Below are 27,038 nucleotides of genomic sequence, written 5' to 3'. Positions count from 1 at the left end.
CCTTTTCATAACAGGAGGCTTTACTGAATGTCATCAGATCCTTTCCAAGCCTACAATAGGAATGCCAGTAAAAACTGCAGGCTTACCTCTGTGAAAAAAAGCCTTTTCAAACTGTTAAGCTACATCAGCGGATAGCTTTATCAGGTCCTCATCTTGATATGGCCCACTGCACTGTATGCAGGAATACCTTCATGTTATGAAGTTTTAATATCCTTGGCAGTTGTGAAGGTTTTTCAAACTACCAGGTCAGTTCCCATGATAAGCAGAACCTACAAAGAGCTGCTTGCGTGACACCCCACTTCACTCTGAGACATGGATCAAGATATGGACTTGCAGGACCTGGAACAAACCTGTGAAAACTGGGACTGCCAGTGAATGTAACCATTGTTTCCCAAGTTTGTCTGCAACCTGACTCCTTTTGAAAGCCTGAATCTATTTTCCTGCCTCCTGGGCTGTGTCTGAATTAAATAGAGATGAGCTGAAGGACTTAAGGCTGGCAGCTTGGAAGGCAAATAATTCTGTGCCTGGGACTGTAACCAGGCAGCTAGTCAATATCAACTTTAGTAAATAAGTAACACTCACTGCTCTCAGCAAAAAAATTACTTCTTTCTCTAAAAGAGCACATTCTTGGAAATCTATACACAGAAACTCATTTAGGAACTTTTGAGACAATTAATGTACATCCAGCTTCCCTCCCCAGCTGATTACAAAATTTGAGCTGCTCAGAAGACTGCTGCAGCAATTGCAGCAGGAAGAGTCAACATCACTAGAAATCTGTACATAGCACATTGCACGCCTTTTTTTTTTTTTTTTTAGCTGGGGACAGAGGAATATGCAGTGCTGTTTTGATAGGACAATGTATATATGAGAATAATTCGTATGTGATGGAAAACAGGCTCTCTTATCTGTTATAACTCTTGTTTCTTTGGCAGGCATAAAAGGATGAGGGGTGCTGGAAGGTACAAGCAAAGAAGAGGTTCGGATGCATATTCTAAATGGTGTGATGGAAATGGCAGGAGAGTCTTGTTCTGCAGGGGCTCTTCAGGTAAAAGGTGACTGTTTAAAAGTCATTGTCCACACTTCTGCTGTCACCTGGGGATCCCAGGGCAAGTAAACTCTAATCTTTGTCTGACTCTTTAAAACGTATTGCTAGAAACTGAAACACACTATTTCATGCAAGAAAGGTTTCCCACATTTTGGATTTAGAGAGTCTGATTGCTGAAAGGCTGCTTTCATACAGCCTTCTCTTCTAAAAATTGGTTTTCCCCAAATGATTCCAAACTTTCTGAAATAACCTGACAAATCCTAATTCCTGTAGAACTTTTTTCTCATTTTTGGTGTTATCATTGGTAAACATACCTCTAGGCTGGTATTAAGTGGCAAACTTTTGACGTACTTCTAATAACTTCAACACCTGCCTTTTTTTTTTCACAGGAGAGTAAATCCTGCTGAAAAATGTTTATAGTGATCATCATTTCAGATGCCTCTACAATAAGTCTAGAGGACTTGAGAAAAAATGTTGATCTTTTCTGTTGGCCTCTGTAACTGCAGCGAGTCTGACTGCAGTAAGTCACAGCTCCCAAAAGGGCTTTGATTATATAGATTCAAATGCAGAGAGAGCAAAGATAAGCCCAGGAGTTAGAACCCACTGATTCCTGCCTTAAAATTAACAATCACAAAAGCTGTACCTATTTAGAGCTTTGATTTGACTAAGTCTCTGAAAGCACAGATCAATCATAGGCACTGTAAGGAAGCCAATCACTATAATGTCTAAGTGAGGATAGTTAGCCCAGTCTCATTGTTCCCTGCATTAGTCTAGGGATACAGTAGGATCAAGCTCTCCTGTTAGACTCTCAGCCATTCCTCCCTTTGTATCTACAAATGACAGACAAGGGACAGAAACAGATATGTCTTACAGTCCACAACAGCATATCAATATCCCAATCTGCATAGCACACAACACGGGTCACCTTGCAGATGGATTAGTGTGCCAGCTCCTTGTTGCAGCTAGGTAATACAATGAGTTATGTAAAAGTTAATTAGCAAAGCAAAGAAAGCAGAGAGCCTAGAAAGGCTCTGATGATTTGTATAAATACTATAATCCTCTGATGCTCTGCAGATTTACAGAAAGACTCATGGATTCCCCTTTATGGCAGAATGTAGGGAACGGGTCACTGCTTAGTGAATTTGACTCTTTAGATTCATAGCTGAATAATCTATAAGGCGTACTGATATTGTAAAGTTGGTCATGGGGAAAAACCCTCAGACTTGATTTGAAGTTTTAGAAAGCAGGCATTCTTTATTACAGCGCTGGGAGCATGGAGGAATGTTTCCTCTGAGCGTGCTTACCAAGTTACTCGAGGGCACACATTATATACAGTAGAGTACTTGCACATTCATAGCATATTACACATTCATTTTCATTCACGTACAGGATTGGTTACAAGTTTCTTGCTTCTAATGCAAACTAGTGCGCATCCTCAGATAGCACGACTGAAGTTTTTTTATCAACTATACATGCTCCTGAAGCGGGGTTTTGCCCTCTTTCAAGGGGGCTATTTGAGTTGGGGTTACGATCTCCCACTGCTACAATAACCTCTGTCCTACTTTCAACTAATTTTTTGTGTGTTACAACACTTTATCATCTTGTCTCCTCTTGTGGCCAGAACTTTCTCACTTGGAGGCTTCTTTCTGCATAATCTAGATAACAGTGTTCTTATCATTATCTGGTCTTTGTTTTGCAAGGTTGACTCCCTTGATTAGAAGTCTGTTCATCATTTTTGACAACTTGACAGTCAGCTTGGCCTAAACTTTGTGCACAGATTTGTTTAACACTAGCAACCTTCCCTTAACAGAATGACATAAATGTATGTACAGTGGTATCTCTAAAGTGGTATCAATACTTTTAAGACAGGGTAAAGCTTCATGAATCAGTCCCAGAGCTAATATGTTATTTAGTGTGTTTTTGATTTATTCCATGAAGATAACATTTTACAGCATGGTCAGACTGCTCCTGAGTTGGGCTAGGCAGGGCAGATCTCCAAAAGGAAAAACATGAAACAGTTTGGGAGTACAGGCCTATTTAAAGGCTTTTAATTTCTTTGTTTTACTTGCCTTAGTATTGCAATCCTCTAGTTTTATTTTTAACAAAATAAACTACATTATTGTACTAACTCTTTTATTGTAGTAATGTGTGACCTTTAACTTAGCTGCCATACACAATCCAGCATGATACCACAGACAGAGCAAATATGTGTCCTCAAGGTCTTGTGTCCTTTGGAGGGGTACCATGCAGTCCAAATGCTGCCACTCTATAGAGCAGAGGAATAAGCTTTAATCTTACCCTACAAGGACTGCTTTGCAGCTTGGTGAGATGAAGACTGTACTTGTGGGCATCTGTTTCCCTTCATGGGGGTCAGGACTTCATTGTCACAGGATTCCAGACATAACAGTGTGATGACTGTGTAGGATGAGAAAACAGGTCTACACAATCTGGTGGAGATTAGATGAATGTGGTGATAAGAAGAAAGTAGAACAAGGTGGTTTACGGACCTGGGAGAAGAGCAGAGCTGCTTAAGTTCTACCCAGCATGGCCTATGACTCAAAGGAACTGAATCATAGTAATAACCAATAGTTTTTCTCAATCTCTTTTCCTATGGATTAGCACTTCCATTGCAAAGATGCAACTACTGCTGCTGATGCTTTTATTAACAACCAGCAGTGTTCGCCACAGAAATTAAGACCTTGGTTAAATTTCTGCAGCTGTGCTTCTAATTTCCTCTGTCTGAAAATCCCAGGGTAGCTCCACAGAGGAACAGGGGACTTACTAGAGATAACGATCAAATGTGGTCCCTCCACATCAGTGCTGTGCGTGGGTGACAAAGTTGCAGAAGGAAAGTCACTATCTGCCCATGCTCTAGATGTCCTCTGCTTTACAGGGGAGTTAGTTCCCAGGGGCAGTATGTGCAGCTTTCAAAAGATTCAGTCCTCTATAAGAGGGAAAAATCAGTGGTGGAATGGGATAAAGGGGAGTGAGCTTAACGTTCAGCTAGAAAATGAGGTTTCAGTGTCATTTCATGATGCATGGTCTTTGGCTGGCCACTTTAGCTGATTTACTTCACTCTTTTGGGCTTTCACCCCTCAGTTGCAAACTCCTCTTTTGAAAGACACACTGTAGATGCAGAAGTGAAATTTTTTTTCCGAGACCTAAATGACAGTACAATTAATTGTTACAAGAAATGAATGTTTACTTAAAATGTGCACAACTTTAAAGAACTACAGACCCTCGGTATTTGAACTTTCTGTCTAGAATTTTGGTACTAATGCAGAGACCACTGTGGTTTCATAACAGAGGAATGCTATAATCCATAACATTTTTCTCTCGTACAATTTTTTTGTGGTAGGGTTGGAAATTGTACCAGCAGCCACTGGATGGCAATGTTTCACACGCAATTTCAGTCTCAATGGTTTAACAAGACTCAGAGTGCAGGTGCTCATCTGATTAAAACTTTCATCCAAATCCTAGTATAACACATTTCAATTCCATGTTTATATCGCTGACAAAAATTGAACTGACAGTTGTATTATTGAGAGGCTACTGGCTCTGCATAGCCAAGGTTGAAACTTGTTTTCCATTATAAACTCAGTCTTGGCCTCACCTCTGAAATTCTCATTAAAGACCATTCCTCTTTCGCGTATTGGGCCCACAATGAGTAGCAAAGAGAGTTGTTTTGTTCACATTTCAGATAAGTTAGGCAAGCTATCCATTTGGTCCAGGAATATGGACACCCAGGTGTTGAAATATGTTTCAAGGCTTTTTTGCCACACTGCAGTGTCTCCTCCGTGAAGCTTCCTATGAAATTCAGGACCCTGACAACACCATGTGCTGGGGCTGAAAGGCTCAACAGATAAAATGGGAGGTGAAGCTCTTCCAGCTGAATTCACCCTTCTTTCCTTATGTTTGCCTGCAGTGGAAATTCACCTAACATTTCTGCACATTCTCAGAAAATGAAAACCTAGTGACAAGTAACACAGTGACAGGTGCAGGTATTCTCAGGAAGCAATTTTTTACACTCATCTGTCAGTATTCGTGCTGACATCCAGCACTCACACCTGGATTCAGCTAGGAAACAAGCACAGCGCAAATTGGGTGACTTGGCTGGCAAATTACAGCTGACCAACATGGCTCTGGAAGGAAATGCTGAATGCTTAGAGAACTAAGGCAATGTATTCATCTACTTTTTTTTCTTTTTTCTCTTTTAAAAAGAAAAATGTAATGCTTTGTGAGACAATATGAAATAAATTAAAGAATCCTGACCATTAGAAGTATTTATGGTGAAAAAGCAAAACAAAAAATCACTGATGATATTGTTTACTTTGCTTCACTTACCACGTAACAAAAGCCACCTTTCTGTCTATACACCTGCTCTTATTATCTATTGCTGACCAGCACATACCTGACAGGTATGTCATATGCCAGGCAAGAAAACAGAAAATCACTGTTCAAAGGTTCTTGTTTCAGTAGTAATTGTGGGAATCATGTTTACGGTACATTCCTTCCTGTCTGAGCCAATTTAATATGGTGTTTACTGGGTCTGAGGAAGCCAACTCCCTCAGAGGAAGATTGTCTCTTGAGATGTTTATTGATGCTGCAGTCCTCCAGGAATGGATGCACTTTCTATTTTGCCACCGGTTTTGAGCAACAAGCTTTTCATACCTGTGAGAATTTGGAATTGCTCTATATGGGAAAAATCCAATCTTATTCCTATATTGGCACAGCCTTTGAATCTTCTGCTTTACTTCTAAAGATCATAGAGAATGCTCCTAGCAGATTAGGTGTAAGAGAGAAAAAGGTACACAGAGAGGAGGACTGAAAGCCTGATGTTGCTGTGGAAGAGAGCTAAGGTTAGAACTACACTTGAAGATCATTTCCACTTTCAAGTATTGTCAGTCTAGCCTTACAATGTGTTCCCTAACTTTGTAATAGCTCTCTCAAATTTTACTTCTCTGATACTGGCAGGCACTTTCACGCTGTACACAAGCTTGTGCCTGGGAAGTACAACACTTTTTTTCTTTGCTGCTGTGTAGAGCTAAATTCAGAAGGTGAATCTGTGTTTGATCAAGCCATTACAAACTTGGCACTTCCACCTTTTTTGATCATGGACGATGACATGCCACAGAAGTACATAAACTGTTATAACACAGAACTAAGGTATGGCCAGGCAGTAAGGCAGAAAATAAATTAGACTTACATTGCCTAGACCTTGCTGAGAAAATGGTGTAACCTAGTCCTAGCAGTAGCATAGTGATACCATTTGCGTCACTGAAATTCATTAATAAGGTCACCATTTCCCAAAGGAACTATTGCTTCAAGTGTTAGTAATCTGAGTGTGAATATTTGTTTTGACAGGACTTTAATCAGTTTGCATATATTTAAATCAATTATTTCAAAAGGGAAATATTTTAAAAATAATTATAATGGTTCACGCAATTAAAGCAGATTGTTAAAACCCTGAACGCTTTACCCAAGTATGTTTTACAGGCTATATCATAAAGGAGTTTTTGTTAACAAGCATCTGTTGACTGCCTAGGAGCTTGGCTTCTTGGCTGATGCAGTAGGTCAGTCATACAGAAAAGGTAACTCTCAACAGCACTCAACGGCCGTTTGCATAACCTGCTCAAAATACCCAGGGTCTGACTTTAAGTGTATGATTTTATTGAAATGAGCGAGTTCAAGCCATAGGTCTAATATACAGCTGCAGCTATGCATGCAGATCTGGCCCTGGGAATTCATGTTACACATTCTGTATATATGAAACATGCAAATAAAGATCACCTGTTAACATTGTAGTCTAAATGCCCTGCCCAGCATCAAGCAGGACCTCTTTGACAGGGACAAGGGAATGCTCTGTGCTACTGAAATAACAAAAGATTTCAGTAACTTTTTTTTCCCCTTTTCACAAAACATCAAAGTTTGCCTGTCTGGATCAAGAGGGAATATTTTATTTTGGGACCTTGAATCAGGACAGACTGCATATTGACACATATGGGTGCAAATCACAATGAGAGTTGTCCCAGTGAATCCCTTCAAGTACTGAATAGTTCCCAAATTAACTATGCATATGCTTGAAGCTAATCATGCAGATTTAAGTCTTCATCATCAAGCTTATGTGTCGACACAGGAGTTCTTTCAGTGTGTTGTGGTGGGCTCAGATTAGGCAGAATTCCAAAATATGGTACCTTCCATTTTACATTTTAGCAAACCTCTTACCGAAGTCATCAGGACTTTTCCTGCATAAAGAGTGTAAGATTTCCCCACTATTTGTGGTAAGGCAAACAAACTAGTAATTTTCTCCTGCCATCAAAAAATACATTTCTAAAATATGCTCCCCACAGAAATGCATAGTCAGCTCTTAACAAGAAAATGAAATTAAGAAAATGCAGAGAACAACAAAGAACAATACTTTCACAAGTAAAACTTGGAGGTGACTTTAGGACAGAAAGGAGGGTACTTAAAAGATAGTCTGGAAAACATTTTTACTCACTTATGAGAAGCTTCTGGATACAAGCACTGTATTTCCTATGGAATTACAAAAAACTTCTGGAAGTTAACGCCCCAGTATAAATATTCTAAGAGGCAGTAGTCAGAGTTTCTTAGAATGAAACTTTCTGTAATACATTGTTGCAGCACTCTCCAAACTATCAAGCTGCAAGAAGGTCTTTTACCACCACATAGCAACATACCCTTCATGCCAGTCCCTCTGCTGCCTTCTCCTCTCCTCACCTCACCCAGGGCACATGCAGGCAAGCTAGCACGCTCTCTCTCCCCTCTTTGCTTCTTCCACCTCTCTTCCTCAGCTGCTCTCTCTTCATTGGCTGCCCAGCCTCTTACCAGAACCAGCCACAGCTGCACCTTGTCTACATCAGCCAACCCACCACCCCTGAAGCCAGCCCACAGCTGTATGTTATCAATGAGAATTAATCCAGCTTCATCCCTCTACAATACATTATCGCCTAATACAGAAGTGGTCCAGAGACACTGAAACAGTACGCCAAATGAGACTGGAATTTTTCAGTGTCATAACTTTTATTATGCTATGAAGTCAACTACATGTGAGAAAGATAGACTGATTTGAAAATGCAGTGAATTCATCATATAAATTGTCACTATTAACATTTTTTGCCAATATTAATGACATCAAAGTGACTTGAGAGATTGCATTTATTTCCTATCAAATATGACAATATCCTGATACTTCCTCCACATCAGATTTGTTAATTTTCTATGTACTGACACCTGTTTAGAGATAATAGTTGTCAAATCCAAGAGCTCATCAAATAATGGGAAAAGGAGAAGGAAGAACAGGACTGCATGGGAAGACATGTAAGACCTATAAGATACTGTTTAGTGCTGTGTGCTTGTAGAGCTGGGTGGACAGAAGGATTGCCAGGATGGAGATTCGACTATTCCAGGACCTGAGGCTTTGAGGGAAACATCAAGAAATGTGATAATCAGGGAACGACTGACCTTTTAGACAAACGTCTTACTTTGCTTCATCAGCTGTTGGTTCCTCAGCTCTGCACAAAGATCGAGATTAGAAGACAGTTAAACTCTTTAATGCAGGACTGGTGTTTCCCCTCCAGGCTGCTTTAGGAAAATGGCACTTCTCTCCTCAACATGCGACACCTGTGGGTGTCAGGGATGTTGACACCAGTATCTTGTACAAAGGCCTTTTAATGGAAGAGCCAACTGAATGGAAGTGTCACTAATGAATGCAAGCCTAGTCCTCTTGGTTTGAGACTGAGCAAGGGCTGGAAGACACCAGCAGGACTCTGGGCCTATGGTCCTTCAAAGCTGGGGAGCAATGGCTCCTCTGCTGGCTCCCCTGGGCTGCTCTATACCTTCATCCCATGTGTGATGCCACCACCACAAGGCGCTCTGTCCCACCAACCACTCAGTGTCAAACTGATGCAAAGATACAAGTGCTTCTGCAGCTTTTCTTCTCTTTGACCAGAAAGGGAGGCTGTGGGCAATAGAAGTGTGTCAGAAATACATCCCAGCCTTGTGACAGCTGTGAGAGGAACAAGAAGACCACCTCGCAAGAAGATGGGGAGGACAAAAATCCTTGTGAACAGAGGAGCAAAAGGGTGGAATTTGAAACCTTGTGCCCCCTGAGGTCAGAGGCAAATTTCCCAGGAAATCCCATGAGGCCAGTCCTTCTGCATCAAGAACAGGAGTCAGAGAGACCCAGAAGCTTGAAAGTGTTTACAAGGAAGCTGCCTTTTTGTTTTCTTAGTTGCACTGCAAATTAAATGTGGAAAATATCAAATATTTTGTGCCTTGGCAGAAGCTTGTTTTTCCCCATGGGAAAGAAAAAAGAGAAGGATTCCTTAGAAAACTTTTAAAACTGAGAGGATGCTTTCAGGTTTTGTAAGCCAAAGACCAAATGTCTTGAAGGCTGAAAGGGAATATTTTTGGATTTGGTTATTTTGTCAGCAGCAACCATGTGTTTTATTAGAAAACAAAAGCCTTCATAGCTATTTTATGCACCTTCATTTCCTAGCAAAATGTTTTCATCCATTTCTTTTCATACCCTTGCAACAGTCTCCATTAAACTCTGCTTTATTTTGTTGTTTCCTGCTTTCATTATTTTAGTCCACACACTTTTGCAAAGTGGAGCTACAGAAATGTTTTTTTTGGCAGAGAACCTCTATCAGATTTATAAAGAAGGTGGCTCAAGCGGTTTCTCTCTAGTGTCAGAGAATCAAACACTAAATGGTTGTGTCCCCTCTCTCACTGCTGCTCTCCTGCTTATATCTGTGACTTTGGATTTGCATCCAGCTTTCAGAGGAGACAAGATTTCTGATTGCTATCTTACTTTGCTATAGTGTATCTCCAGCTGTGGCATAATCTCTAGCTGTGATACCACTTAGCAGTTCATATTTTTTAAAACAATTCCCCAAATTTTAATCCAGTTAATGGCTTCTCTTAAATATCCAGGAGAATTGTACTGTTTCCTAGCTTTGTTTGACAACATCTTGAAAAAACCTTTAGCTGTAAATCTATAAAGAAAGCCTAATTTCCACCTGAATTCTAGACTCAACGGAATAAAAAGAAGACTGTATACCTGTTTTACTGATGACATGGGAGAGACTTGAAGAAGATAACCATTGCAGAGACTGATTCTGCAGCTTCAGCAACTTTGAAAGTAAGTAGGAGGTTTAAAATCACCAGCTTCAGCATTTTCGGAATCTAAAAAACTGTGAAAAACATCTTTCAGTCTGGAGCTACAGGGGACAGCATCTGTTACATTATGATTTATGAATGATGATAAGAGAAGAAAGAACAAGCAAAGAGGTTCATATATTTGAGAAGGCTTTATTTTAGATCTGAGGAACTATTTCTCATATGAAAGAAAGGAAAATTACTGTGTCATGTCCAAGAAATGTGTTTGTTATAATACACCCGGTTATTTTTATAAAAGAAGAGTAAATTTTTTTCTTAAACCAGAGGATACACTCTTTGGAGAACCAGTATGGAGACATACTCAGCGTACACAATCACAGCCTGCTTTTGGTTGCAACAGAATTTGAATTGATGCCCTGGGAGAGCCAGAGTATAGCACTGCAGTGGTTCCTGAAAGCTCCATCAGCAAGAATCTCAATCTTTTGATTCGATTTTCTTTTCTGTGAGGTGCCACATGCCTGTTGTGCTGCATAAACAGACAAAACACCTTCACTGATCGGGACAGTGAGAGGTAAAAATGCATGATGATAACACTGAAATGCTCAAACAAGTTTTCTTTTGCATTACCAGCATTAGCTTGTCTGAAGAGGCAAAGCATTGAGAGGCAAAAGCTTCTAATGATTAGTCCTACTCTGTGTAAGGAATTTACATCTTGGTTCTTGATAGCAATTCAATCTTTTTCTACAAAATTATGCTGATGATGGATTTGCCAGCAGGTCTGTTGAAGCCACTGGGGATTGCCTGGATAACTCTCTAGGGCAGCTCTGGTAATCATACTTGAGTTGTGTGATTGTTAGGGAATTATCATTTTAAAATGTAATTTAAAAAATTCTAGACAGGAAAAAGACAATATTGTTTAGTGAGTCCAGACCTCTACTATGTCTTGCTTGTCCTTTTCCTACATTTCTGAGTTTTCCATCCAAACTACAATGCACATCACCACCATTACTTTTAGTAGTTACTTTATTTGTATGCTGGAAACTGAGAAGGGGTATCAGTGTGTGTCTTATTGCCCCACTAAAACATTGCCTTTGTATCAGCATGCCTGGAGTTTGGTGGGTCTGGGGATGGTTGATCATCAGACATTTGCACACCTTGTTAGCAGTTCCGTAAGAGCCTCACAGGAGAGATAAATGGTTTTGAGGTATTTTTCATGAGAAAAATAACAGATCACTGTGACTATAGTCACGCTAAGGTGCTCCAAAGACGGCTGAGTCCTCATACCAATATGTGGTCCATGCTGGCTTTGCAGGGAAACCCTTTGATGCCTGTAATTAATAGCTCTTTTTTCCAGCAAAGGGTTGGAACAACATTCACCCACCAACACTGGAGAGAGGATAGGTGAAAACTGCTTATGCACAGCACCTTTTCTTCTCAGCAACATTTTTTTTTTCATATTCAAAGCTACCAACTGAAACAGAGCCATACACTCTGGAGCCTGTTGGATTGCTTTGCCAAGGGACTCTCTTGTTTGTATAATGGGACCAGCTGGTCATGGCAGGTTATGTGATGCTGGCAGCTGCGTCTTTTCAAACAGCTTTAGTGGCTCATAGCCCCTGCCAATTGCAAGGTTGAGACACAGGGTCCCTTGGGAGTTCAGTCTTTATTAAGCAACATGGAGAAACCCTGTTGTTTTAAAAATTTTGAAGCAAATTAGAAGGGTGATTGACTACTTTGTGGCTAGCTCTACCAGCATTTCTGTTAATCCGGAGAAACATCAGTGAACAAAAGGGAACAAAGTGGGGTCTACTTTTCATATGTTTTTAATAGTTAAGAATTTCTTCCCAAAATCTTTTCTGCATTGGGTAGCTTACAAAGAGGTGTTGCAAACATTTACTACTTTCCAGCCTAGTGTTAATTATGTAATTCGCATGCATTGTTTCTGCTCTCTTATTGAGTGACTTAGGTAATCAACCATGTCAATGAAAATTATAACAATCAAACTTAAATGTGGGGTTTTTTTGCTTGTTTTCTGAATATCTTAGAATTCAAAGGTGAAAATCAATGTTTTGAACATCAGTGGAAGTGAAGCTTGACTGCATGAATATTTACTGACAGCAAAGTTGTCAGATTGGCAAATCATATGAATGAAATTTGGGTTTGCTTGTTACTGTTTTTAATAATAACTGGTTGTGTGACAGTATTACTTAAAATTCTTTCAGTGTTCAAAATATAGAGAAAGCATACAACCAAGTGATAGCTTGAACTTCAAAGAAATTACAATACAACCATAAAACACAGGGGGTTTATTGGCTTTGGAACAAACGGTTACAGAATTTCCCTCTTTTCTCCCTGTCTCCTGTCTCTCTCTTAGGCAAATACACTCATTTCCCAATTACAAGAACCACTGTAAAAAAACTGATTTAATGTTACCACTATGTATTCCTCAAGATAGGACTGCATAAAGCTTTTAATAAAGCTTTTAGTTTCTCTAACTTCTACAAGTGATTTGTTTTAGACTGAGGAGAGGAATCAAATCACACTGATCACATTTCTGTGATCTCAAAAGATTCAGTTATATTTCTGATATGCTTCAATAATTCATTCTGTAGATGGATCTACGAAAAAAAAATGTCCTCTCTCAGAGCCAGCATGGAAATCTATCATCTCTAATAGTAGTATTGGTACTTTATATAGCTAAAAGGGTTGGGTAAATATCCGTAAAACTTTTCCATGTATATTAACAACCTTACTGTTCAACTCTAAACTGTGTTTAAAACCTTCCAGCTGGAATAATCACTCAAAATTGAAACTTTGGCCACTGAACTTTCTGGCAAGGTTGCTTATTGAAAGCTCATATTTTGAGTCAATTTTCATAAACTAATAAATTCATAAGTAACAAAAGTACTGAATTTAAAAAAAATGTGAGCTTTTAAAATAGAAATATTAGTCAAATTTTATCATATGTAATCAGGGCATAAAAACATGCCAAGAAAACTATATGCTTAATCCAAAGGGTTAGAACAGACTTTTCAAACAGTGAATCCCTTATGGATTATTCAAGCATAAACTGCAGACAGGGAATTATTTTTAAGAAAGTTTTCAATATAGTGTTTGAAATAATGCATACATTAAAGAAATACATGGTCAAGTAATAACAAGGGCAACAATTGTATATATCTTCTCCTCTTAGGAGAATAATTTGGCACTCAGAGGCAGGATCACCCTCAGAATTACCAGCAAAGTGAAAGAAAGCTTCAACAACCTTTGCTAGTAGTGGCTAGCAAAATGCATGCTCCTACATTACCTGATGTGGTTATGTTACCTTTCATTTAGAGCCAAGGTTGTTTCCATCCACGCAAGGATCAGTTTAATTTTTTTTTTTTCACCTAGTAGTTGAAGACACTCATGACACAGGCATGCACTAACTGCAGTGTTAGAAAAAAGTGAAGTTCATAACCCCTAGCAAGATCACAGTAATGAACCATATGAAATCAGAGTGAGAAGAGACAGATGATATGGAGCCTGGTCAAAAGCCAAAGGAAATCGATGGCAGACCGTCTACAGGCTTCAGTGGCTGGGATTGAAACCAGGCCATCTAATCTCAAGTCTGATCCTCACTTTGTCTGTAAACTTGGGCAAGTTATTTCTACTTTATTGCCTTTGTTTCTTTCTGAAATGGTTGTGATGCTTCAGTTAGTGTTTCAGAAGAGTATCAAACCCCCAGATGAAAATATGGACAATTCCAGAAATATGAACCGATACCCACACCACAAACATACGGGCTTTTTATTTTAATTGAAAAGAAGTAGCAGCAAGATGATGATATGTATAAAGTGTACTGTAAGTGCAGTTAAAATTCCAATTTACAGATTCAATTAGGAAGAGTATTGCAGGAGTATAGATGAAATATCTAAGAGTACCAAAAAAAAGCAATAAATCATCCAAACCGGCCAAATGCCTGCCATTTGAAAACTTTACCCCATATATGCAGAAACCCCACAGGTACTGAATATATTGGCAAAACAAAGGGAGAGGCATATTTCAAAGCAAGCAGGTGCTTGCAAAAATAAAACCATTCAGGGAATCTTGATGAATAACAATACGACTACTTATCAATTACATAATGAAGGAAACATTTTTGCCAAGGGCTCAGTACTAGTGCAACTTAGCAAAACTGTGACCTAAGAAAAAGGAGCATTGTCAAGATGCACATCAAAAGATTACCGGTTTTCATATTAGGATATTAAAAACTTCCCTTTCTGAGTCTGAATCATCTGTATTTCTGGCTCCACAAGAGTGCTCTACTAACAGCTAATTAATCCTTCTGGTTGTTCAAATATATATATATAACTGCACCTTTTTGCATAATTTTAGCCTTACCATTTTTGCAAATGAGGAATAATTTACTGATAGAGATTAAGCCAAAAGGACATTTTCATTGAATTAGGATGATTCTTAAAACTGTGGTTTAGAATTGTACTGATATTGGGCAAAGCATTGCTCTGCAGTTAGAAAAAATTCTGTTATCTAGTATTGATATCATATGCTGAAATGACAGTTTTCTTCAAGCTTTTCTGTGTTCCTGAACCATCTGTTTTCAGGCATGTTCTTAGGTGCTCTCACTGTCTTGTGTTTGCTACATGCAAAATATTCTTGGGCCAGTAGGTACATTTTTCACAAGTGTATTTCTGCCAAGTATTTCCATGCAGGCAGAAGTACATGTCTTTTTGTCCAGTAACTGCAGGACTGTACATGTTCAAAGCTATTTTTATACAGAGCAATTATCGCTATATTTTAATAATTTGTATTTTAAGAATTAGTTAAAAAATCTAATTTTAAAGTTACAATTTTTTATATATATAAATTTTATAATGTAAGATAGATCTATAAAGCTACACTGATGTGAGCTAAAGCCATTGTGGTATTTTACTAACATTATTTGACAGCTACATAATGAAAAGTATGTATGATAACATTTAATTTTTTTAAAAGGGTGGAATTCTCTATATGTTAATGAAATCCTGAAAAATGTGATTCATTTATTTGGATTTCACATGGACAGAGGCTGATTTATCCATGATAATGTTGTAAAACCCAGAAGGATCCCATCTGACAGCTGTTGAATAGCGTACATAAAAGACGGGACATGGGAGCAGTGAAGTCCATTACAACCTATATTGATGCTCCCCTTTGGCAATTTTACTATAGAAATCACGACTTAGTGCACCTGAAGATAATTACCTTCTCACTAGAGATAGTCCTTCTGTACTGGGACAATGCTATACAGACAATGGCTACAGGACTGCTTTTGTCGAGCTCCTCATGCAATCTGTTATTTGACTGACAAAGAAATTCAAGAGCAAAAGTTCAGGTTTTTACAAGTGCTAGTTGTAAACCCACAAGTTAAAATTCTCTTCTCATATGTGTCAAGATACTCCGTTCTCCCTCATAGAATCATCGAATGGTTTGGGTTGGAAGGGACCTTAAAGATCATCTGGTCCCAACCCCCTTGCTATGGGCAGGGACATGTGTGAGCCATCTCAGAAGGTGAGTAGCAAAGAATAATGACTATGAGAGCAGTGATGTGGCTTTGAGATGAGACTTTTGCTGTGAGAACACTCAGTTCATTTAAACAGAAAAGGACTCGTTATCCTGCCACCTGTGACAAAACTTTAAAGGCTAATTTCATTTCAGTCCTTTTGTCTGCCTGTGGAAAACTAACCGTTCTAATTCCCATTGCTCTCATTTGCCTGAACAGGGTAATTTCAGGCTCTCCATTTTCAGATTTTAAAAACAATTAGACCTTTGGGCATTGCTGAAGCGGCAAACCTCTGCTGGCAAGTTTTACAGCTAAACTTTCATACTTGAAGGGTTGTGGAAGCCTACAAAAATAAAAACTATCCAGCATCTTCCCCCATGTGGGGTATTGCTTAACTTACTGCTGTTACAACACTCCCTGCCCTGATGCACATGTTCTAGATTTGCTTTTTCTCCTTCTGGAAGAACAGAGTGTGAGAAGGAGTTTGTCAGGAAAATGTAGGGCTCCAAAGCCCAGTGTGGGATCAGAAGTTTCCTGCAGGCACACACAGGCCAGGCTCTTTGCCTCCCCTGAGCTCCATAAACCATCTCCAATACTCTATAACAAACTTCAGTAGAAAGAGCAGAAGCCTCAGAAGCTACTTTTTGGCCCTGGAAGGGAGCAGGCACATCAGCACTGATGTGCATTTTTCCAAAACAAAGGAGTTTGTCAGGTGAGAATGTCTCAATGGTCCTGAAAGAGGTCTATCCCCAGCAGTACTAAGGGAAGTAAAAAATAAAGTATGTCACGTTTTATCTCCATGCCACTTTGTCTCACCCTGGTTTTAGAGTAATACAGTCCCTTGATCTTTTCAAATGCTGAAATATTTTGATAATCTCATCTGGCTCCCAACAGACACAACTGCACGTCTCAGCAGGCAAACTTGGGACTGAGCAACTGAGTACAGTGAATGGAGCTCTCACTCCGGAGAGGTGCCGGCATTGGAGCTGGTGTCATGTTCTTGATGGGGTGTGGGAGTGAGATTGGGTACCAGCTATGCTAGCTGAGACTCTCTCTGGCCTCGGGTCATATTCACTAGGGTCGTATTTTCGGAAATGCTTTGCACCTGTCACTGGGACCTGTTTTTTAGATGTGCTTCCAGGTGAGCACTAAGAAAAGCAGGTAGACTTCAAAAAGGCGCAAACTCCTGGGCTGAATTCTTCTGAAATTCTGGCTGCATTTGTGGGTGTGATTATTTGCAGATCTTGCTCTGAGAGCTTTTGAAAGATGACTCCGACTCTTGCCGTAAAATAAGAATAACAGCTGAGTTTAATTTTTGCACATCTAAGGAACAGTACAGGCAGGTGCTGCCTGAAATCTTTCCTTTCTTATCCTGTTGATGTCTTTACTCAAAAGTAATATGAAAGTTGGTCTACCTGTGCTTATTTCATCCATTAAAGCAAGCCATATCTTAAGATGGTCTGCTCAGATAGGATCTAAGCTGATAGCTCAAAGCCTCTCGGGAAGTTACGTGCCATTTTTATTCTGTTCTGTAAACACATGCATGAGACAGCTCCTGGAGGAGTAACTTGTTAGCTACACATGAATTGTCATTTTGGTCTTGTCTGGGTCAATAAAAAATTCTGAGAGATCTGCTAATACACTGCAAAACCTGTTAGTTGAAGATAGTAATTCTGGAGTGTCCCCTCTGGGTACTCTTCTGGTTCCTGGATAGAAGGGAATCAGTCACACAGGAAGATATTAACAAAAATGAGAGACCAATAAATGCACCTGTCAGTGTTCAGCAACAGCTAAAATTAATTCACAAATCCAAACAATCTGCAGAAAACTGAACACAATTATATAAGAAATTAAGTTATACAGTTGCCATGACCTTTAATCAATCATTCCAGCTGTTAATGTTAATTTTGTGATCTGAAAATCATAGTTCTATTTGCATTTTAATGGCTGTTAAATGAGAGTCATCAGGAAGAAATAGTGGCAGCTTGGCCTTTTGATACCAAGTTCTTCCTTCCTAATGTGATTTGGAAGATTTGGAATTCCTGTTCAGAAGAGGTTTTGTTTCAAACTGCAGCAGGCATAGGGAGCCAATTTTGCAGAGGGAAACCAGGCAATTCAAAGCAAAATCCCTTTTTAATCCAACTGTAACTACGAACAGATCATAACAACAGGTAAAAAAAGCTATAAAAGCAACTTCAGTACCCCCATACTAACAAAAACTCTAGTATCTTTTGAAAACCCTTTCACAGACATATGCTGTTTTAATATTTTTTCCATCAGCAGGGTCTTTGTACTTAACTAAGACAAATTTTTGTCAAATGGAAAATGAAGCAAGACCCAGCAAATGCAATAAAACCACTAAATAAACAGGCATATTAGGTTTAGTTCAGTTAGTTTATTTTGTATTTACTTGGCCAAAGTGTTGCATAGAGGGCTGTCTTACAACATAAATACTACTGATTGGCTTATTTTACAGATAAAGATGTTAGTGGTATTGCATTAGATCAAAATTCTATTTAAATCAGAATCCCACTCTGGAATAACTGTAAACTTGTTGATTGCTTTAATTTTTAATAAGATCTAAATATCTGACAGCCTCTTGTGCTAGTATTTTCCATTTTAACATTAATACATTTTCTTATTAATAGAAAGACCGTCATTGTTACATGACAAATTATTTGTATGCAAAGTGCACAAATCTGATTAAAATGTTATGTTCTGCTTAAATCTTCATCTAAATCTCCTAGGAGACAGTCCCCAGGTGGATCTTCTTTGGTTAAAAAAGGAGGTCTCGGAACTACATGTTCAGAAAGGAAAGCAGTGAGCTGCAGACAGATTTCAGCAATTGCAAAGCAAACTCGGTATTAACAATGAAAGAAGAAAATGGTTTAGCTCTATCCAAAGTCCTTTTTATTTAAAACAGGTAACTTGTAAGAGGAAGAAAGTTTCAGCAGATGTTTTCAGGCTGAGTTTCATAAAGGATTGAATAGCAATAGGAAAGAGGAACATTGATAAATGCCCTGCCTTTTATCACACAAGTAGGACTTCTGTCCATAAAGGCAGTCTAATTTGAATGCATTGAACAGCACACCCTCTTCTTTCCCCAAGCAGAGAACCTATGCATTTTCTGCTGCTACATTACTTCTTCAAATAAAACGTGTACAGGTGGTATGCATGCTAATGGGGCTGATCTCTCAAGTCAGAGCACCAGCTGCTGAAGGGAATTGTTGTGGGGCAGGACGACTCCCATCCTTACTGTGACAAGCCCTGCCTGGGTTCTTATGCAGGCATACTGTTGCCCTTCAAGCCTCCCATTTTAAAAGCTAACCAGGAAACAAGGCAGCTCCTAGCTTTGGCTGAAACATAAATCAAAAGTAACAGTTTCAGGATGCCAATGTTTTGGTTTTCCTGGACTTCAGGAAATTTGCTGCTTCAGAAACCCAAGGATTTTTCTCTCTGGCCAGTAATGTTCTAGTCCATAGTATGGCTTTGTACAAAGTCAGTGCAGCTGTGTGTGCGTATGTGCGTATGTGTGTAAATGTGAGTAAGCAGCAGCATGCTCTGCACAAATGGGGATAGAGATCCCTAGTCTGAAATTCTGGTTCCCCAGAAGCTGGTGAGAGATTTGCCACCAGTTTTGGTGGAACCAGGCAGTCACCCTGCAGTCTGAAGTCTTAGTCCAGACTAAGAATGGGTGAAGTTCAGGGGTCTGAGGGCTTCTCCACACTGGACAGACTTAAGAATGCTTGGTGTGAAATGTCTGTTGCAGGCCTTGTTGCTTTAAAATAGAAATAAACAAATCTCCAAAGCTTTAGAGGTTGGTTTGGCCAGGTGTTCAGGAGGTCTATGGCTAATTCTAAATCTCAGCTCTGCATCTCTTCAGTTAACACACCAGTTCACAGTTCTCCTGAGTACAAGCTGTGTCATAGCATTCCTAGTAATTCCAGTTCCAATCAGGTTAGAAATAAAAGAACCTCGCCCCCCTCCCCCCCCCCCCCCCCGCCCCATACTTTAGGATTTCTGTGCACATCAAATAAATGGATACTAAATATTTTTCAAGAAGAATGGCATGTGGAAGGGATTCACCTACATTTTTTCCTAAAGAATCAGGCTGCTTCTTTTTTACCCAACCATACACATCTGTCCTGAATTTTCATTGCTGGATTAAAGGCATTAAAGAAATCCCAACAGAGTGATATTTTCCACCTGTTGATAATCCTTGGCATTTAAAATGTCATTATTTTATTTCTGAGACAGAGCTTTCTCAGGAAACCCTCTATGTGGTGTTTATCATGCAATACATATCATGTTCCTCAACAAACTTCAGGAATCAAGCCAGCAGATTAGCTCTAGGAGAACAGACAAATCTCAAAGGTATCTTTATAGCTATATTGCAGGTCAGAAGCCCAGTGCAAATGGGACCCATTTTGTTGCTCACAAAATGCTGAATTACAGGAAATGTCTGCATTAATATCCTAAACAAATATATTCTTCCTGTTATTCTTGATCATATCTTATTTGTATTGCCTTTTAAAAGTCTAGATAATTTATTGTTAAACTGAAATGGTTTCCTCAAATCAGACCCTGGAGTACTATAGGGCTGGTTTCACCACTCCCCCCCCCCCCCCGGTAATCAGGACTTTAATTCTCTTTTGTTCTCTGATTTCACCATTTTTTCTGCACCCATCAAAATAGCTACCTGCCCCTTTCAGACATATTAAAGTTTAGGAAAACCAGATATCTTTCAAGATATTTTTATCATGATTTAAGACATTTCTAACACTTGTAAGTCAGGTTTATTTGTAATGATCTAGCCTGGGGACTAATGCATAATGCTGGCTGAAAAATCTTTACGCAAAAATAAGCCCATTTTCAATTTCCTTTCTGAAAGTGTACCAGAAGCAATGAGAGATGGTGCACAGTCTGGGTGTCATGTACCTTCCTCCTGTTCACGAATATGCTTTTTTTTTCCTTCAGAAAACTCTGACCAGCCTTGTTCCATCTGATTGTATCTGTTTTTTAGAAGCCTTACATCATTAAAATGCACAGATAGGAGTTGTGTCCAGTTCCCCAGACTGCTGGCAGTAGTGCTAAAATACACACAAAGGCCATCTGGCCCACAGAAGATAGTTTCCGTAGAAATAGATTTATGCTGAAAGATTTATGTATACGAAGATAACTAAGAAGATTGTTGAGACTGAAGGACAAAGCTCTTCTTGGTGGAATACTGACTACTGGAGGCTTTATTGTGACAGCAGAACTGAGTTTCCTCATGTTCCCTTTGGGAAGACAGGTTGGTTGTACTCCTGATTCCATATTGCTGTCCTAAAGGGAAAAGAGGAGAGATTTGGGGATGGGTGTCTTCCTGGTCAGGCAGGAACTGGAGAATGATGATGGCAGAGCATGAACAGAGCCTTCTGCTTGCACTCTTGTAGCAAAGAGCAGAATCATGGCCAAACCCTGAAGGCAGTATTGCTGAGACAGCTGACCCTACATCCAGAAGTGAAAGACAAGAACTGGCCTTTTGGCTGATGGGCAGCTGCCTCCAAAACTGGTATGGGGAAGCTCTGTTGCAGAATCCTTGCTGGATTCATTAACTCTCAGCTTCTCACTCTCCTCACTTCACCCAAGAAGTGCTCTTGGGCTCTCAGCAGTGATTATTTACAAAGTTAGTAACCTTACCTGTTATGATAATTATGAAAAATGAGTAAATAGTAGATGTTTAACCTGGGCCATGCTACCAGATCCCCCAAAGTGGAGGTAACCATTTTCTTAGTCACTTGGAAGAGTTTATCACATCTTGTTCAAGTTGTATGTCTGGAATGGCTCTTCGTGTCCTCACTGAATGACTTTCCAGATGACAGGATTTCTCATTTGCCTCAGGAATGAGTCTTTGAAGATGGGTTTGGAGTGTTAGGCTTTGCAGACTTAATGGTAATAGAAAAAAACTGGAAAACAGTGTAATAAAGTGAATGAACAACAAAGTAAATGACAGTCAAATAAGTGAAATAAATCTCTGAAGAGAAATGATGTCTCAGCAGAGAACCAAATTTAATGGAGGAGAGAAATTTATTGGGAACTTAAACAGAATCTGCAGGAAGGAAGGTTAAAGCGAACTGATCAATAAACGTTTAGAAAGTTGCCATTTCCCCAAGTCTCCTAACACTCACAAAGTCCTAATCCCTGTTTCTTAAGCTGTATAGCAGAGCTGAGGTGGCAGGACAAGATAGTATATCTGGTCTTGCGCTGGCAGACTTAAACAAAGTTCCCTATATTTTCTTCATCCCTGGGACCTGCAAGTAGGCTAAACTGATTTACCAGAGCTGAACTTCTGACAGAGTAGCCCCAGAGGCTATAAAACAAGCTTGGGTTTAGCACTGTTATTCAGAAAACTGCATTTAATAATTTAGGATGCAGATTATTTCAACTAGAGGTATATTTTAAATAGCTTTCCTGATTTTAGTTTTAGACTAATGGATAGGAGCGTATCACAAAATTGTAATAAATATAACTCTGCATTACATGAAGCACTATTCATAAGTTGCTTCTAGTGACAATCTTATTGCTCCTTATAGGTGAGACCATACTACAGGTGTCACAGGTAATTTCTGAAAAAAATGTTCAGAATATTTACTGATAAACCCGATAGGATTATTGTTTTGGATGGTAAAAGTCAGAAATAGTCTCTCTTCCAAATCTTATATGACTGATCATAAAGTGGTTAAAATCCTCCATCACTACAGAAATATTTACAGTGAGGTGCAAGTTTATCAGCACAAGAATAAATAAAATCCATTTTAAATGAGGCTAACATACAACACCATGTATGTGAGTATTCCTGTTTCGGAAGCTTTTGCAGTATGATTACTCTCCTGTTACACAATCTGGAACATAAATAGACAGCATTAGGAGGAGCTTTTCATTCATTGGCGTAATAGTTCAACCTGTTATGGAAATAACTTAGATTCATTTGTATTCAAGGGCTTTGGAAGGACTTTTATGTAGAATGGTGCTCAAATGCAAATTTCCAACATATCCGAATTCACTTGACATATTTTTCTCTTAAAATGAATTATCAAACACTAGGTTAATATTAGGGGGGAAAATGCATGTTTTAACCAGCAGCAGTCATGTTATTGTGGAATGGTATTCACATACATCCTATTACCATGAAAATGTCAGATATTTTCTGTATTTATTTTGCATATACCCAAGGATATGTGTGTGTTTTGTTGAACATGTATCATTTAAAGCTTTAGTCCTGCAGCAGGGCAGTGGCAAACAGCTCCATGCTTAAATCTGAGGGTAGCCTGTTGACAGACAACTTCTGAAAGTGATCTGAAATCCAAAATGCTTATGTGAACCATCCTGAGAGCTGCTGCATCTCATGAGGATGTGGGACATAATTCGGCATCCAAAGCAGAAGTCATAAGAGGTTGCTTTGCCGGAAGATGAGTGGGTGCCAATTAACATGTCCTCTGAAGTGCCTTTATTTTTGCCATTATCTGATGCCCAGAAAAGGAGGATGGACAGCTACAAAGTCACTCAGGTCAACAGATCCAGGCTGTTGTCAGATGTAAAAATTAAGTGTAATGTTGATTCCTTGTTCAACCCCTATGCTTCATTGCCATCAGGAAGCAGTAGAGCCCAGGAGTCACAGCTTCCAGTCTCTATTGATACAAAGCCATGCTTTCATCCATTCAGAAATCTTAGAAGACGTTAACTGCTGAAGTTATCTTGGCTCTTCCAAGTCAGAGATCACAGAAAACAACAGCTGAATAAAAAAAACTGCCTGTAGAGAAGACTAGGGCTTGTATTTTCTTTACTGGGAAGCTTTCAAGAAGTATCGACAGATGCACCAAATGAAGATATCTTCTTTTCATTGTAACAAGCTTCTGGTCACCCAGAATGTCAGAAACTAAAACCGTCATAGGATACAAAACAATGTGATGGTAGGTTGGAGGATTTACTACACTGCCAACAGTAGTGCGTTCATCCATCATGGCCTTAAATCTACAGTGGATTATCTGAATTGGCTTCTTGGCTCATTTCTTTTGGAGATTTCTGAGGGTTTACTAAAATATCATTGCTTGTGTACATTCACAGAAGAGTCCAGTATTTCTGTGAAGCTCATTAAAGGCACATGGGGCTCTATATAAAGAAATAAAAAATGTAAATGTGAAGTTGAGGACCTGCTTCAGTCAAGTAACCACAGAGAATAGTGGAGGAAAACATAATAAGGCTCTGAAAATCCCACTGCAGAAGAGCTGACATACAGCCAGGACAGGGGAAAGGAATGAATTCTAAATTTCTTTTTTCTGCATGCTGAAATATTTTCAACGTGAGTCTAAAATAAGCCTTTAAACTAAATTTTAAAATACCACTAAATAGTTCAAGGAAGTTTCTGTGAATATAACAGATCATACTGAGGATCCAAAGTGTCAAAATCAATCCGTGAGTCTGTGCTGCCACCACTGCAGCTCAAACAGTAACGTCCCTCAGGCACTAGCTGTGTCTTGGTCATACCCTACCTATAGAGTGCCAGCTACCAAACCCCAATATATAGACGGCCGAGGAAACAAACATGGTCAGCACTTTGAACAGTTGCCTCTTAGAGGGCACAATAGCCTACCCAGGAACCTCCAAACCACCATTTTCTGGAGATCTCAGAAGGACTCAGATTCCGAGGAAGCCGAATACACCCTGTTTACCCCAGCAGCACAGAAGCTGTGTGCAGCGGCACTGAGTTGTCACCTGCCATGTTTATTCTTTTATTCTTGCTCTGCTTGTGCTGCTCAGGCTCAATGTCATGTATCCTTTGGGATCCAAAAACTAGAAGATTTAATTGCCATAGATTTGATGTGCCTCTGCTGAGAAGGCAGCCTTTCTGCTCTCTTTTGTGCGAGAAGCAGCAAAGATTGCAAGGAAGGGAGGAAAGGAAAGCCCTTTTCTCCCAAAAGGGGGTTGGTTGACTGAATGCCGTAGTCTTCCCCACAGCTCTGTCTCACCATCTTTCCCTTCTCATGATTAGTCCCTGATCCCTCTCTACACAGCTGCCTTGGGGCTTCCTACAAGTTCTCCCATTGCCTGCTTATGCAGGATGTCAGGCATTACACGCTTTCCACAGTTTCTCAGGGGATGCTTCTAACCACAAGCGGTTTATAGTTGAATGTGTATTTGCAAATTGATAATTTTGCATCATGTTGCAAGAGGCTGCTTAGCCCTGGGCAGTGCTGTATTAGGAATGGCAGTAATTCCCCAATGAGCTCCTGAGCAGGAACTACAAAGACTGCAAGTAGAGCAGAGAGCCAGTGTTGGCAGCCTCGGAGGGAGCTGCTGACAGCCCAGAGCAGCAGAGCAGGACTTGGGGTCCTGGGGCATGATGGACGAGTTACTGTAGCCGACTGAGACATTCCCTTTCTTCCCATGCACTGCCTAATGAAAGGAAGAGTCTGACCTCTGGGACTGAAGCCTCTCCTGAGGGTGCAGACAACCACACTGCAGTCTCCCAGCCTTACTCTCAGTAGAGAAGTCCAGCGTACCACGCGTGTTCTGTGCACAACATTCAGTCTCAGCAGGAAAGCACAGCTATTAGCTTTCCCCTGTGCCAACGACAGCTTTGCTGTCAGGTAACCTCCCAAAACTTGCAAGTGGGGACATAGGTAACTCTTCCCCGCCAGCTATAGAGCTGCTTTCCCACAGCAGCAATCATGCCTGAGGGCTGCAGTGCTACTTTCCCCCTGGACAAGAAAATATAGGAAGAAAGGGGAAGGAGATAGTCTAATTAGGGAAGCAACTAGGACGGTGTGAAAGATGAAGGATACTAGGAAGGAAAATGTAGTCTTAAGAAGTCTCGTTTGTGTTAAACAGTCCTGGAGCTGCCTGGGAAGGGAAGAAATTGAATAGTTCATGCATCAGTACTAGCTGGATAGTTATTGTGCAAAAGGACTTGGAAATTCTCATTGATGAGAGGAGGTCTGATGTAATTGTCATTGCAGAGCATTAACAGGGTGATTCACGTGAGTGAAATCTTCGAAATCAACGTGTAGTTCTTGCAAGAAGGACTGAGGGGGACGGATGGCACCCTGCACCAGCCTCTTTAATGTCATCAGTAGCTGGAGGAGTGTGAAAACATGTAAATGATAAACTCCAGAAGGGATGTTGGAGGAGTGAGAGGGAATGAAGAGATGATGTTTGCTACAAAACACTGAATCAAACCAGAAAGTAGGACGAATTGCTCCTAAAGCATCTGTCTGCACTGCAGAGTGAAAACTGCGTTATTGTAGGGAACTTAACTTTGGAAGACCTCATGCAGCTGGTAGTAAGACTTTACGAGTTTCAGAGACTTAATATTTCTCCACACCGCCCCCCCCCCCTTTTTTTTTTTCCTGTCCACATAAGGAGTTTGCACTTGACAGCTATTTGGAGACTTACTCTAACACATTAATTCTAGGACTACAAGTTGTTATTACCTAAGGCTTACAGGGTCTGGCTACATTCATTATGAACGAAGGATGGTCCTAACTAGCAATATTTATATTTGGAGCTTCACAGAACTGGACTTTTCATCTTTAAGGAATATTAAGAGAATTTGACTGGAGAGTGGATACAAGGCAGAAAAAAATGCCTGAAAATTTGGAGCTGTTTACGAAGTTTGCTAGTTGGGCAAAAAGCCATGGCCTAGAGTCAAGAACAAGGACAACCTTGGCAGAAGGCTCAGAATGGCTGAAAGACAAAGCCCGTGACAACAGGTTTCTTAAGCACAAAGGGCTGTAAAGGGGCAGTGAACTGTTGCATGGAGACAACCACAAAATATGGCTTCTAGCACAGCACATGGATGTCCTTGGATATTGGCAATTTTTCAACAGCCCATCAGGCCTTTCAGAGGGATCTGCTGCAGAAGTCCATCTTCTAGGAGGATGACCCTGGCTGAATGGCAACGGTAGCCCATGCAGCAGCAGTGTAGGGCTGGCCTCAAAGACTTAACAGCTGCCTTCAGCCTGACATCCAAATTCTGACACTGGGAAAAACAAGTATCTTCTTTGGTATCCCTACAGAAAGTAAACTTTCCCCTTTGTGAACCGTGAACCTGTGTTTGAAGTAAAAACAATTTTAACAGGAGGAGGAAAGGAGTATTAATTTAGGGGAAAAAAACCCAACCCCGAACAGCAGTGGTGAGTCAGCGGTTCAGCTGTACAAATAACATGTGAAACATCTGCCTACGCAGTAACCTCCAGCAGTCTTTTGTCTCCCTCTCCTCAGCAGCCTGATTGACCAACACACGCCTGCCCTTTCACAGGCCACTTTCCT

This window comes from Falco cherrug, chromosome 5 (genome assembly GCF_023634085.1).
Source record: "Falco cherrug isolate bFalChe1 chromosome 5, bFalChe1.pri, whole genome shotgun sequence".
NCBI lineage: Eukaryota > Metazoa > Chordata > Aves > Falconiformes > Falconidae > Falco > Falco cherrug.
This window is presented reverse-complemented; position numbering follows the sequence as displayed.